The sequence below is a fragment of the Phoca vitulina genome, unplaced genomic scaffold (assembly GCF_004348235.1).
Source record: "Phoca vitulina isolate PV1807 unplaced genomic scaffold, GSC_HSeal_1.0 scaffold20, whole genome shotgun sequence".
NCBI classification, from domain to species: domain Eukaryota; kingdom Metazoa; phylum Chordata; class Mammalia; order Carnivora; family Phocidae; genus Phoca; species Phoca vitulina.
The window spans coordinates 18,199,826-18,215,344 of record NW_022589723.1 but is presented as its reverse complement, the minus strand read 5'-3'; the positions used below and the strand labels follow the sequence as shown (position 1 = coordinate 18,215,344).

Sequence of the window (15,519 nt, the reverse complement as noted above, 5' to 3'; positions counted from 1 at the left end):
ATTGATGAAGAAAGGAGATAAACAAATCCTCTCTATGGAAAACAAGTATAAGGCAAAATTATCAAAAATATCCATTTCAGTGCTCTAGAAATCAATCAGATGCACACAACAAATTGAGAAGTGTCAATTATTAAAAATTCTACACATCAGGTAAAAATGGTCTGTGTCATTTGTCCCAGAGGCTACTCCTTCATGCCCTACTCCCCTATAAGTTTGATTGGTGATGTAATCTATCAAGGTGGAGCAAGTCATGAAAACCTCTTTTAATATGGAGACAAATGTGAAAAATCCAGTGGCATCTGCTGGCCTGAGGTTGCAGTCCTGATTGGGGTAAGCAATTGATCAAGGATTAGCCAGTAATATAAAAAAGAGATCAGGAAATAGATAGTCATAGATAGTGGCTCTCCATCCATCACTGGCCAACCAGAGGCTGCATGTACACAGAGGAAACATAACAGGTCCTGTTGGAAAGTAAAAGTTAAGCAGATGTGAAAACTGCCTAAAATGTGAAAGTTCTCTCCAAACCACACATACATCTAATAGCAGAGAATGGAAGTCCTACTGGCTCTGGGTGTTTGAGCGCAACCTCTGATGAATCCTGGACTAACCACTAAGCTATGCAGGTACAGGATGACCCCTAAAAAGCCAGAGACATCAGTAAGCACACAATGTGAGGGAGACAGCCACAGATTTAGTCCAGGCAGGTTTAAAAAAAACAAAGGGAAAAACAGCAACAACTATCACTGGGGCTAGAAATCAGAAACCAGATTTGCTACAGAGTTTTATCTAAAATGTCCAGCTTTCCTGGAGGCATCACAATTTTGGACTTCAAGTTACATTATAAAGCTGTAGTGATCAAAACAGTTCGGTACTAGCACAAAAATAGGCACATAGATCAATGGAACAGAATAGAAAACCTAGAAATGAACCTACAACTACATGGTCAATTAATCTTCAACAAAACAGGAAAGAATATGCAATGGGGAGAAAGACAGTCTCCTCAACAAATGGTGTTGGGAAAACTGGACAGCAACATGCAAAATAATGAAGTTGGACCACTTTCTTACACCTTACACAAAACAAATTCAAGGGACGCCTGAGTGGCTCAGTCGTTAAGCGTCTGCCTTTGGCTCAGGTCATGGGTCCTGGGATCAAGCCCCACATTGGGCTCTCTGCTCAGCGGGAAGCCTGCTTCTTCCTCTCCCACTCCCCCTGCTTGTGTTCCCTCTCTCGCTGTGTCTCTCTGTCAAATAAATAAATAAATAAAATCTTTTTAAAAAATAAAATAAATTCAAAATGGATTAAAGACCTAAATGTGAGACATGAAACCATTAAAATTCTAGAGAGAACACAGGCAGTAATCTCTTTGATATCTGCCATAGCAACTTCTTACTAGATATCTCTCCTGAGGCAAGGGAAACAAAAGCAAAAAATAAACTATCAGGACTTCATCAAAATAAAAACTTCTGTACAACGAAGGAAATAATAAAACTAAAAGGCAACCTTTTAAATAGGAGAAGATATTTGCAAATGACATATGTGATAAAGGGTTAATATCCAAAATATATAAAGAACTTATAAAACTCAACACCCAAAAAATGAATAATCCCATTAAAAAATGTCCTGAAGACACGAATAGACATTTTTACAAAGAAGACACAGATGTCCAACAGACACATGAAAAGATGCTCAACATCACTAAGCATCAGGGAAATACAAATCAAAACTACAATGAGATATCACCTCACACCTGTCAGAATGGCTCAAATCAACAACACAAGAAACAACAGGTCTCTTTTCCAGCTGGAACCAGGGAGGGTGGAGAAGAGAGGGAAAAGAAGGTTCCTGCTGTGCCAGAAACCCTTAAGAAAGAAGTTTACCCAAAAGAAATGCAAGGAGTAAGCTTATCTATGAAAAGGCTAACCATTACCACAAGGAATATAGGTAGATGTACAGAACTGAGATTTGAATGGTGAGGATGGCAAAAAAAAAAAAGCTGGCAACTTCTACATACCTGCAGAAACCAAATTGGCATTTGTCATCAGGATCAGAGGTATCAGTGGTGTGAGCCCAAAGGTTTGAAAGATGTTGCAGCTTCTTCACCTTCGCCAGATCTTCAATGGCACCTTTGTTAAGCTCAACAAGGCTTCAGTTAACATGCTAAGGATTGTGGAACCATATATAGCATGGGGGTACCCAAACCTGAAGTCAGTGAATGAATTGATCTACAAGTGTGGTTATGGCAAAATCAACACGAAGTGAATTGCCCTGACACATAACACATTGATTGGTAAATATGGCATCATCTGCATGGAGGATCTGATTCATGAGATCTATTCTGTTGGAAAATGTTTCAAAGAAGCAAACAACTTTTTATGGCCCTTCAAATTATCTTCTCCATGAGGGGAAATGAAGAAAAAGACCACCCATTTTGTAGAAGGTGGAGATGCTGGCAACAGGGAAGACCAGACCAATAGGCTTATTAGACGATGAACTAAGGTATCTACCATGATTATTTCTGTACTCTGTTCAGTTAATCAATAACTACTTTCAAATGGAAAAAAAGAAAAAGAAACAACAGGTATTGGCGAGGATGTGAAGAAAGGGGAACTCTTCTGCACTGTTGGTGGGAATGCAAACTGGTGCAGCCTTTCTGAAAAACAGTATGGAGTTTCCTCAAAAAGTTAAAAATAGAACTACCCTATGACCCAGCAATTGCACCATTAGGTATTTAGCGAAAGAAAACAAAAATACTACTACGAAGGGATACATGCACCTCTGTGTTTATAGCAGCACAACTACAATAGCCCAAATATGGAAACAGTCTAAATGTCCATCAACTGATGAATTGATAAAGATGTGGTATTTATATACAATGGGATATTACTTAGCCATAAAAAAGAATGAAATCTTGCCATTTGCAGTGACATGGATGGAACTAGTGAGTATAATGCTAAGCAAAATAAGTCAGAAAAAGACAAATACATGTGATTTCACTCATATGGGTAATTTAAGAAACAAAACAAATGACCGGGGGGGGGGGGGGGAGAGAGAGAGAGAGGCAAACCAAGAAACTGACCCTAAACTATAGAGAACAAACTGATGGTTACCAGAGGGGAGTGGGGTTGGGGGGATGGGTGACATAGGTGATGGCAATTGAGGAGTGCACTTGTTGTGATGAGCACCAGATGATGTATGGAAGTGGTGAATCAGTAAATTGTATACCTAAAACTAATACTGCACTGTATATTAACTAACTGGAATTTAAATAAAAACTTTAAAAAAAAATAAAAAAATAGAATGTCCAGCTTTCAACAACAAAATTATGAGAAGCAGGAAAATATGATGTATACTCAGGGAAAAAAGCAGTTGATAGAAACTGTCTCTGAGTGGGCCCGCATGTTGGATTTAGCAGACAAAGATTTCAAAGCAGTTATTATAAATACATTCAAAGAACTCAAGGAAATCATGTTTAAATAATTAAAAGAATATATGAGAGCAATGACTTAACAAATAGATAATAAAGAGATGTAATCTGTTTTTAAAAAGAGAACCAAATGTAAATTCTGAAGTTGAAAAGTATAGTAGTTGAAAATTTACTTGAGTTCAACAACAAATTTGAGATGGCAGAAGAGTAATCAATGAACTTGAAGGTAGATTAAAAGAAATTATTCAATCTTTAAAACTGAGAGAAAAAAGAATGAAGAAAAAGAAAGAGCCTCAGCAACCGGTGGGATACCATCAAGTATATCAACATAAAGGTAATGGGAGTCCCAGAAGAAGAGTGAGAAAAGGGGGTAGGGTAGTTAGAATACTTAAATAAATAATGGCTGAAGATTTCTCCCATTTGATAAAAAATACAAAGAGAAAAATATTCGAAACAACAAACGAAAAACAATTCTCATTTAAAAGGGAAAACCAATTCAATGAATAGCTGACTTCTCATCAGAAACAATGGCAGCCAGAAGACAGTGGTATAATATTTTCAGAACTGAAAAATCAAGAATTATATATTTAGCAAAACTGGTCTTTAAAAATCAAAGTGAACGGGGCGCCTGGGTGGCTCAGTTGGTTAAGCGACTGCCTTCGGCTCAGGTCATGATCCTGGAGTCCCAGGATCGAGTCCCGCATCGGGCTCCCTGCTCGGCAGGGAGTCTGCTTCTCCCTCTGACCCTCCCCCCTCTCATGTGCTCTCTCTCAAATAAATAAATAAAATCTTAAAAAAAAAAAAAAAAATCAAAGTGAAGGTCTTCATTTCCTCATGAAGTCTCCTGTGTTATGTAAAACTTAAATAGATCTGTATTCTTTTCACTGTTTAAAAAAAAGAAAGTGAAATAAAGACATTTCAAGATAATCAAAGAATTTGTTGTTAGTAGACTTGCCTTCTAAGAAATATTAAAGAAATTTCTTCACGGGTGCCTGGCTGGCTCAGTTAGTAGAGCATGTGACTCTTGATCTTGATGTGAGTTCAAGCCCCACACTGGGTGTAAAGTTTATTTAAAAAAAGGGTGGGGGGAGAAATTTCTTCAAACTAATAGGAGATGACACCAGACATTAACTCAAACTATACAAAGAAATGAAGAACACAAGAAATGGTAACTGTAAGAGTAAATATAAAACACTATAATATTTCTCTCTTTTTTTGGTAAGAACTCCTTTAAAAAACAAAAGATTGTATAAAGTAAATCATAACACTGTATTGATGGGTTTAGAACATGTACAGATGTAGTATGTATGATAATAATAACATGAAGGAGCAATTAAGTGGAACTACATTGGAGCAAAATTTCTATATTTTACTGGATTAGTATTATTCCAGTTATTATTAATCTGAAGCAGATTGTGATACATTAAGATGCATACTATAGTTCCCAGAGGAACCACTTAAAAAATAATTCAAAAAATATAGTAAAAAATTAACATAGGAATTAAAATAAGATAAAAAATATTTATTAAACATAACAAAAGACAATAAAAGAGGAACAGAAGAACCAAAAAAGAAAAAGACGTGATATATAGAGAACAAATAGCAAAATGCCAGATGTGAATCCAACATATTCTTAATTATATTATAAATCTGAATGAGCTATTTCCTTCATTTTGTTAATGTGATGTATTGCACTGATTGAGTTTTGTGTGTTGAATTTTCTTTACATTCCAGAAATAAATCCCACTTGGTCATGGTGTATAATCCTTTTAATGTGCTATTTTATTCTGTTTGATAGTATTTTGTTGAAGATTTTTGCATCAGTGTTCATAAGGGATGTTAGTCTGCAGTTTTCTTGTAGTATCTGTCTGACTTTAGTATAAGGATAATGCTAGCTTCATAGAATTTAGATGTGTTCCCTCCTCTTCAGTTTTTTGGAAGAGTTTGAAGAGGATTGGTGTTCATTCTTCTTTAAATGTTTGGTAGATTCACAGTGTAGCCATATGGTCCTCGGCTTTTCTTTGTTGGGAGGTTTTGGATTACTGATTCAGTCTCCCTACTAATTATGGATCTATTCAGATTTTCTATTTCTTCATGATTCAATTTTGGTAGATTGTGTGTTATTAGAAATATATCCATTTCTTCTGGGTACCCAATTCGTTGGCATACAGTTGTTCATAGTATTCTTTTACACAGCAATCCCCTCCTTATCTCTGGGGGATACTTTCCAAAAACCCTAGTGGATGCCTCAAACCACAGATAGTACCAAACTCTATATATAATATGTTTTTTCCTATACATGCGTATCTATGGCAAGCTTAATTTATACATTGGGGGCACACTAAGAAATTAACTGCAGGGGCACTGGGTGGCCCAGATGGTTAAGCGCCCGCCTTTGGCTCAGGTCATGATCCCAGGGTCCTGGGATCGAGCCCCATATCGGGCTCCTGGCTCAGCAGGGAACCTGCTTCTCCCTCTCCCTCTGCTTCTCCCCCTCCTCATGCTCTCTCTCTCTCTGTATCTCTGTGTCTCAAATGAATAAATAAAATCTTTAAAATAAATAAATAAAAAGAATTTAACTGCAATAACTAATAATAAAATAGGACAATTAAAACAATATACTGTAATAAAAGTTTTGTGAATGTGGTCTCTCTCCCTCTGTCTCTCAAAATATTGTCTGTACTCACCCTTCATCTTGTGATGATGTGAGATGATAAAATGCCCATATGATGGGATGAAGTGAGGTGAATAACATAGATACTGTGATGTAACATCAGGCTACCACTGACTTTCTAATGCTATGTCAGAAGAAGAATCATCTGTTTCTGGACAACAGTTAACCACAGGTACCTAAAACTGCAGAAAGGGAAACCACAGATGCGGGGGGGGGGGGGGCTGCTATAATTCCTTTTATTTCTGTGGTATCAGTTGTAATGTCCCTTTTTTCATTTCTGATTTTAGTTATTTAGGTCTTCTCTCTTTTTTTCTTAATCCAGTTAAAGATTTGTCAATTTTGTTTGTTAATCTTTTTAAAGAATAAATTTTAGTTTTGTTGATATCTCTATTCTTTTTCTTTATTTTTTAAGATTCTTTTTTTTTTTTTTTAAGTAATCCCTACACCCAACATGGGGCTCAAACTCACAATCCTGAGATTAAGAGTTGCATGCTCTACCAACTGAGCCAGCCAGGTGTTCCTCCTCTATTGTTTTGCTATTCCTCATTGCATCTGTCGCTGCTCAAATCTTTATTATTTCCTTTCTTCTGTTAGCTTTGGGTTTAGTTTTCTTTTTCTAGTCCCTTAATATTTACAGTTAGATTATTGATTTGAAATCCTTTTCCTTCTTTAATGTATGTGTTTACAGTTATAAATTTCCCTCTTAGAACTATTTTGCTGCATCTGAGAAGTTTTGATATGTTGTGTTTTTATTTTTATTTATCTCGAGATATTTTTTAATCTCCTTTGTGACTTCTTCTGTGACCTATCGGTTGTTTAAGAATATGTTGTTTAATTTCCTACCTATTTCTGGTTTTCCTTCTGTTACTGATTTCTAGTTTCATTCCATTGTGATCAGAAAAGATACTTTGCATGTGTGTGTAATTTCAACCTTTTTAAATGTTTTAAGATTTGTGTTGTGGCCTAATATATACTCTGTCCTAGAGACTATTTCATCTGCATTTGAGAAGAATGTATATTCTGCTGTTGTTGGGTAGAGTGTCCTGTATATGTCTGTTAGTTCTAATTGGTATATAGTGTTGTTCAAGACCTCTATTTCATTATTCATCTTCTTTCTGATTTCTATCCATTATGGAAAGTGGATATTGAAGTCTCCAACTATTATTGTGGCGCTGTATTTCTCCCTTCAATTTTGTGATCTGAGTGAATGGATTCCATGTTCATGGATTAGAAAGAATCAATATTGTTAAAATTGTAATTCTCCCTAAACTGATATATAGATTCTATGCAAAACTTCTACAGCCTTTGGTGCAAACAGCAAGCTGGTCTTAAATTTTATATAGAATATCCAAAACAATTTTTAAAAAAGAACAACAAAGGGGCGCCTGGGTGGCTCAGTCGTTAAGCGTCTGCCTTCGGCTCAGGTCATAATCCCGGGGTCCTGGGATCGAGCCCTGCATCGGGCTCCCTGCTCATCGGGAAGCCTGCTTCTCCCTCTCCCACTCCCCCTGCTTGTGTTCCTGCCCTTGCTCTCTCTCTCTCTTTCTGTGTCAAATAAATAAAATCTTAAAAAATAAAAATAAAAAAGAACAACAAAGCTGGATGACTTACAATAGCCAATTTCAAAACTTACTATAAACCTACAGTAATCAAGACAGTGTGATATTGGTGTAAAAACAAGCAATATATATTATGGAATATATGTATTAATGGAACAGGATTGAGAGTCAGAAATAAATTCTTACATTTATGGTCAATTGATTTTTTTTTTTTTAAAGATTTATTTATTTAAGAGAGAGAGCATGGGTGGGGAGGGCAGAGGGAGAGAAAAACTTAAGCAGATTCCGCGTTGAGTTCATAGCCCGGCACGGGAGTCGATCTCACCACCATGAGATCATGACCTGAGCCGAAACCAAGAGTCTGACACTTAACTGACTGTGCCACCCAAGCACCCCTATGGCCAATTGGTTTTCAGTGAAGTAGCCAAGACAGTTCAATGGAGAAAGGACAGTCTTCAACAAATGATGCTGGGACAATTTGATCTCCATACACAAAAAAAAAAAATTTAATTAGACCTTTACCTCACACCATACCCAAAAATTAACTCAAAATGGATCTTAGATCTAAATGTAAATGTAAAACTATAAAAGTTATAGAAGAAAACATAGGATAAATTCTTCATGACCTTGGGCTAGGCAGAGTTCTTGAATATGACCTGTGCAATCCACAAAACAAAATTGATAAATAGGACTTCATCAAAGTGACAACTTTTGGGCTTCAAAAGAAACTCTTAATAAGGTCAAAAGATAAGACATAGACTACAAGAAAATATTTACAGGGCACCTGGGTGGCTCAGTTGGTTAAGCAACTGCCTTCGGCTCAGGTCATGATCCTGGAGTCCCTGGATCAAGTCCCGCATTGGGCTCCCTGCTCCGCAGGGAGTCTGCTTCTCCTTCTGACCCTCCCCCTTCTCATGTGCTCTCTCTTTCTCATTTTCTCTCTCTCTCTCTAATAAATAAATAAAATCTTAAAAAATATATTTACAAATTATATATCTGGTAAAGGAGTTCCATCCAAAATACACAAAGAACTCTTATAACTTAGTTATGAGAAGACTAACAATCCAATTAAAAAATGAGGAAATGCACATTTCACCAAAGAGGATATATGAATGGCTAAAAAAGCACTTGAAAAGATAGTCAACATTGTTAGTCACTAGAGGAATTCAAATTAAAACCACAATGAGATAGCATTACACACACACGAGGGCTATAATTAAAAGGACAGACAATACCAAGTGATGAAGAGCATGTGGGGAAATCTTTATATATTGCTGGTAGGAATGTAAAGTGGAAAAGCCACATTGTAAAACAGCTTGGTAGTTTTTTAAAAAGCTAAACAAATTTGCCATATGACCTAGAAATTCTACTACTAGGTATTTACCCAAGAGAAATGAAAATTTATGTTCACACAAAGACCTGTACATAAATGTTCACAGCAATTTGGTTATTCATAGTAACCAAAAGCTGGAAACAATCCAGATGTCCATCAGCTGATGAGTGGATAAACAAAGTCGTATGTCCATGTAATGGACTATTTTTCAGCTACAAAAAGGAATGAAGCACTGATACATACTACAACATGTATGAACCTTGAAAACAGTATGCCAAGTGAAAGAAGATAGTTTTAAAAAACGACATATTGTATGATTCCATATATATGATATGACCAGGAAAGATAAATCTTTGGAGACAGAAATCAGATCAATAGTTGCCTGAAATTGGAGGTGAAACTGAGGATAGACTGCAAATACTTATTAAGGAAGCTTATGGGGTTTTGGACATGTCTAAATCTAGATAGTAACAGTGGTTGCACAGCACTATAAGTTTACTAAAAACCATCGGCTGTATGCTTACAATGGGGGAATTGTATGGTATGTAAACTATATTTCAATAAAACTGTAAAATTGTGAAATGAATTTCAGAAATGCTTGTCTGTTACTGATGGACAGTTTGCGCAGGATCTTTCTGGGACTTAGTGACCAGAGATGCATGCAGAAATGGAAAGAGAAACGAATCTGTTTCAAAAAATTAATACCTTAATGAGGGCCTATAGGGAGTGACCAAAAAAAAAAGTTCAAGAGAGAAGGCTTGGGAGTGACCATAAATTGTTCAGGAAACTCTCCAGGCTGAGAGGCAAGGCCTAGAAAAGGAGACATACTGGGTAGAGTTCTGGGGACTGCAATGGTGGGGATTTAGGCAACTTTAAAGAACACAGTTCCACCCTCATACTCAAGGGGGCACCAGAGGAGTAAATCTCAGTGTGACTGCAGACCTTTCCAACCCCTGAAGGCAGGGCCTTCTCCTGAGTTCATTGAAAACCTGACCCAGGTTCTTCAGAGACCAGGACTCTCAATTTTCTTTTATTTTCTTACAAAGAGGGAGGGAGAGGGAATTTGCCTGAAGGTGGCTTCCTTTTAAGTCTGAAAATGTGGCAGGAAGAGCCAAGAGAGGCCCTGTGACTCTCTCCAGGGGAGAGGCAGTGATTACAGCCAAAAGAAACTGCCCTAAGAGGAGCTTTTTCAGAATGACACATGCTATTTTCTTCCTCTCCCTCCGTGACTCAGATTCATATTTCACACAGACCTTTCCCTGTGTTTTCTTTCCTCTGCCTTGACCACTAGCCAGCAGACTGTGTCCACAGTGTTTTCCCACTCCTGCTCCCCAGGCGGGATCAGTCTGGTAAAAACATTAGCTAGAAGAGATCTGGTATTTACCAGGTAAATTCCTCTGCAAGTACCTTTGCAATGAAAACCTCTATTTAAGACAGTCCTCCACAGCCCAGCTTAGATCTCACCTAATTCAGGTCATAGTCAATGAAACAAAATTCTAATCCATACCACACATTTGGACAGTCCAGTGGCACTTACTTATAAAAAGATTTGACCTGTAATACTTTCTTTTCCCCAAAGAACTTAAGAAATAAGTCGAGGCAAAAACAGAGCCCCTTCGGTAGTTGAAGAATATTTTCCCACAGGCACTTGTTTTAAAACTCCAGTTCCCAGGAAATCTCTGTAAGGACTTTTCCCAATAGTCTACCCTACCTGGACAAGAAAGAGAGATAGGCTCTAGATTTGAAAAGCAGGGATCTTCTCAGAAGGAAACCATGGGAACTTTCTCAGTATTCAAGCAGGCTCTGGTCCAGAGCATTGTAGAAAATGATCAAGGGATCAGAAATGAATCTAGTTAAAGGAAACAAAAGTGGCATACCAAAGAAGTGAGTATGTTGAGGCCTGAGGCCATACTAATGTACTAATGAGAGTCAAGTCTTTAAAAAATACAGTACCTAGATTGTATGACAGAATTAATTACATCAGTTGTTCTTATATAGTGCTAAGAGCAAGATTCTTAAAGGGCATCATTACTGGGGGAAGCCATTTTCTCCCTCTCCCAGCTCCATAAAATAGAAACTTCCACTTCTTCAAAATTATGAAGAGCATTTGCCTTCCTGCTTATCCTCCCCAGGTTCTCCCCAAGGAAGGACTGACTTACCTGACTGTGGCACTGGGGAAGGAACTGAGCATGCTCAGCTACTTCTGCACCTTGTCCTGGAAACAGGCTGCCCACCAGACAAGTGCATCCCCACCCTGAGTCCCAAACACACAGAAGTCTAGGGTAGAGTAATAGGAGGTGTGGTTGTAAGCCCTGACATGTGGCTCCTCCACTTTGGCCTCACTCCCATCAAAACTAACACTTTTCTCTCAATATGTCTAATTCGTGTGTCTGTTTCTCAAAAGCTTCTGAACACAAAGGGGGTAAGAGCTGCAGTTTATTTTCTTCTTCAAAGCCTCCAAATCAAGACTTTGAGTAACCCTGCCCCTGAAAAGTTTGCAAACCAGTGAATAACCCAAAGAAATGACTCTAGCAGGAGACTGAATTTACCATATGCCCTTGAGCGAGGGGTGAGCTCCTCAGTCAGGAAGGGAGGCCACCTCTCCCAGAAGAGAGTGCAGCTTGAGGGGCTTGCACATGGGGCAGTGAGGGATGAATGGACAGCTTCCCAAGAGCCTGGAGTGGGGACACCAGCATCACTGCCGGATTCTCTCATGTCTAAAGTGTGAAGTGGTAGCAAGAGCCCTGAATTAGGACCTAGAAAACTTGTATTGAAATCCCAGCTCTTATCAGATGTTCAGCCTTCACCAATTTTGAGCCTCGGTTGCCTTATTTGTAAATGAGCATAAATATCATTCCCACCTACCCTGCGGATTACTGTGAGAATCATTACATCATGTATATGAATGTTATATGTACACTGGAAAGTACGATGGAAATACAAGATCGCATGAAAAAATGGTGAGGATAAGGTATTTGAAGATATTTTGGGGTGGAAGAGCTGGATATTTTCCATTTACTCCTCCAGATCCACTCTCCAATCTGATCCATGTTCTGGAAGCTGAACTTTCTGAACATCCATGGGCTCCCTGGCCTGTTGGCTGCCGGTTGAGTTTAATCGAAGTGGAGCTACAGAGGGGATTGGAGAGAGGGTGGTTCAGCTGCCTGGATCAGATTCCCCAGTATCCTCCCTGCTGGGTCTCTTCAGGTTGGCTGCACCTCTCTATGAAGGGCACAGCTCAAGCCTTCTCCACAGTTTTTCCCCAGACCAGGAGCATTGCCATCACCAGAGAACGTGTGAAAAATAGTTACTCTAGTCCTACCCCAAACCTACTGAAGCAGAAGCTCCAGGGTAGGGCCCAGCAATCTATGTTTTAACAAGCCCTCCAGAAGATTCTGATGCACACAAAATTTGAGAACCACTGCTGTAAGTAACTGTTGTACTCCCTTTCCTTTGCTTGCAGCTACTCACCCTGGGATACTGTCCAATCCCTTGTTGCTTCCCCCCAAACCCTGTTTACCTTTGTAAATAGTCCTTTCATTATCCTCTCTTCAAGTTAGTCATTTTGAGCATGCCACTGTTTCCGTTCGGTAAACTAAGAAATGATGTAACATCCTTGTGAGACATATGACTAAAATCTGAGGGTTTTGTGTGAGCTTGGGCTGTAATGTTGGTTTCTACCAAGGGCTTTAGTCTGAAGAGGGAAAATGCTAAAATAAGTTGCTACTTGCAAAAGGAAGCTGCTGGTATTTCTTTCATTTGGCTAAGGCCAAAGCTCTAGTGAGCTAAATTCATACTATTTATTTTTCATTTCACACGAAAGTTGATTGGGCCAAGATATACCATTTGAGCCGCTGTGGAAAATAAACAAGTTCAAACGGTCAGTCTGTCCAAAGTGTATAATGCCTAAGACAAAGAGAGACTTTTTCTAGGTTGTTTGTTTCCGCAGGTCTCTGGTCACAGGAACTCTCCTTGTTTCCAGGGTGTAAATCTGAGGCAGAAATATTCAACAGAGGTCAGCAGGGAGCTTCGAGTAAATCCCACTCCAACAAGTCATTTCCTTCAGGAAGAAGCCTGCAGTCAGGGTAAGAAAGAGGCTTTGGGAAAACTCAGCCCAAAGTGCTAACTAACCTGGGTTTTTCTTGCCTTTGCAGATGTACACTGCTTTTGCCTACAACTGAAGAGACTGGTTTTCAAAGTGGCATCTCTTATTTACGCATTATGATTTATTAATTTAACCACCAGTAAGAACTGGACCCTGAAAAATGGTGAGGCAGGCTAAGCTTGTCTTCACATTTTTTCTTTAATCCACTTTTTAAAAACAATTCTCTATCTACCCTCCACCCCTGAGGTCCATGGTATCCTCAAGCTATAACCTGTCCCGTTTATAGCCTACCACTTGAACAACCTTCCCGGATTTTCTCCTCTTTGAACTTTTCCAGAGCACACTCAGAATTAAGAGGAGCAGGGTCCTATCCCTCAGGGCCTAATGCTGATGTGATCATCTAATTAGCCCTGGTGGACAGTGGCTTACTGCTAGTAACCCTCCTGCCCAAGGCAGCCCACAAGAGTAGGCCCATCTCAGGACAGCCAGCCTTGATGCCTAAGAGCTATATGATCTTGAGAATATTACGAAGAAAGATACAAAGAATCATAGATTCTTGGGGTTGAAAGGGACTGGTACCTGAATACATATCCTAAAACATTACCAAGCTATTATCTACCTTCCCTTTTATTTTCTACTGAAAATAATTTCTACCACTTATTGAGTACCTCCTGTGGGCCAAGGCCTCTTCTAGGCATTTTGTATACATTATCACTAATCCTGAAAGTAACCCATCAAAGTAGTTAGCACTAACCCCAGTTTGCAGTTGTGGAACTGAGACTCGATAGAGAGACGTAGTTCTGACAAAGTGGCAAAGCCAGGGTTCGTATCCAATTCCAGTTGGCCCGGAAGTCGGTGCTCATTCCACTTGACTGTGTGATCTCCTGAGAGATGCCATTCTAACCCTGCAATTGAAGCATCCTTTATAATGACCTGAATTCTGTCTTCCTCTACCTCCTGCCCATCACCTCCAAGTTCTACCCCTCTGGGTACAACAAGCAAAATTGGCTTCCTCTTCCACATGCCACTTTTTCAGATATTTGAAGACTCCAAACTACTCTAACCATCCTGAAAATATTCAACCTTTCCTCCTATGAAGGAAGTCCCTTTACTATCTTACCAATTTCTCTTCAGTTTGTCTATGTCCCATAAATCAACAACAGCCACAGGTTGAGTTTTAATATACATAAAGAAAACTGCACAAATTATAAGTATACAGTGCAATTAATTTTTACAAAGTAAGCGTTCCTTCCTGGATTGAGAAACAGAAGCATTACCGGATCCCTGGAAGCCCATGTTGTCCTGTCTCTGCGTCCCCCAGAGGTGACCACGACCCTGACTTTTAACACATGCATTGTATAGAAAGCAGACAGTCTGCCTCCTTTTGTGTCTGGCTTTCTTTGCTCAACATTGTGAGAGTTCCATGTCATATTGTGTGGAACTATAGTTAGTTATCATTGCTTTCTGTGTACTTTTTTGTGTGCAGTAAATGCAACTTTTTTTATTATTTTATTTTTTTATCAAACTATAGTTGGCATACAATGTTATATTAGTTTCAGGTGTACAACATAGTGACTCAGCAATTCCATACATTACTCAAATGCTCACCATGATAAGTGTAGTTACTATCTGTCACAATACAAAGTTAGTACAATACTATTGACTATATTCCCTATGCTGTACTTTTCATCCTAGTGATTTATTTATTTTATAACTGGAAGTTTGTACCTCTTAATCTCCTTCACCTATTTTGTTCATCCCTCTACCCACCTCTGGCAGCCACCAGTTTGGTCTCTGTATTTATGAGTCTGTTTCTATTGTTTGTTTGTTTGCTTGTTTCAATTCTACAAATAAGTGAAATTATACGGTATTTGTCTTTCTCTGTCTGACTTATTTCATTTAGCTTTATACCCTCTAGGTCTATCCATGTTGTTGCAAATGGCAAGATTTCATTGTTTTTTTTATAGCTGAGTAATATTTCATTGTATATGTATACCACATCTTCTTTTTTTAATTTTTTTATTAATATATATGTATTATTTGTTTCAGGGGTACAGGTCTGTGATTCATCAGTCTTACACAATTCACAGTGCTCACCATAGTACATACCCTCCCCAGTGTCCATCACCCAGCCACCCCATCCCTCCCAACCCCCTCCACTCCAGCAACCCTTAGTTTGTTTCCTGAGATTGAGTCTCTTATGTTTTGTCTCCCTCTATGGTTTCGTCTGGTTTCATTTTTCCCTCCCTAACCCTATGATCCTCTGTCTTGTTTCTCAAATTCCTCCTATCAGTGAGATCATATGATACTTGTCTTTCTCTGATTGACTTATTTTGCTTAGCATAATACCCTCTAGTTCCATCCACATCATTGCAAATGGCAAGATTTCATTTTTTGATGGCTGCATAATATTCCATTGTA

General features: G+C 38.6%; 1 pseudogene; it reads left to right on the top strand.

Moving 5' to 3' along the window:
- Positions 1-630: 630 nt before the first annotated feature.
- On the top strand, positions 631-2,493 carry LOC116640520 (annotated as a pseudogene).
- The last annotated feature ends 13,026 nt before the right edge of the window (positions 2,494-15,519 follow it).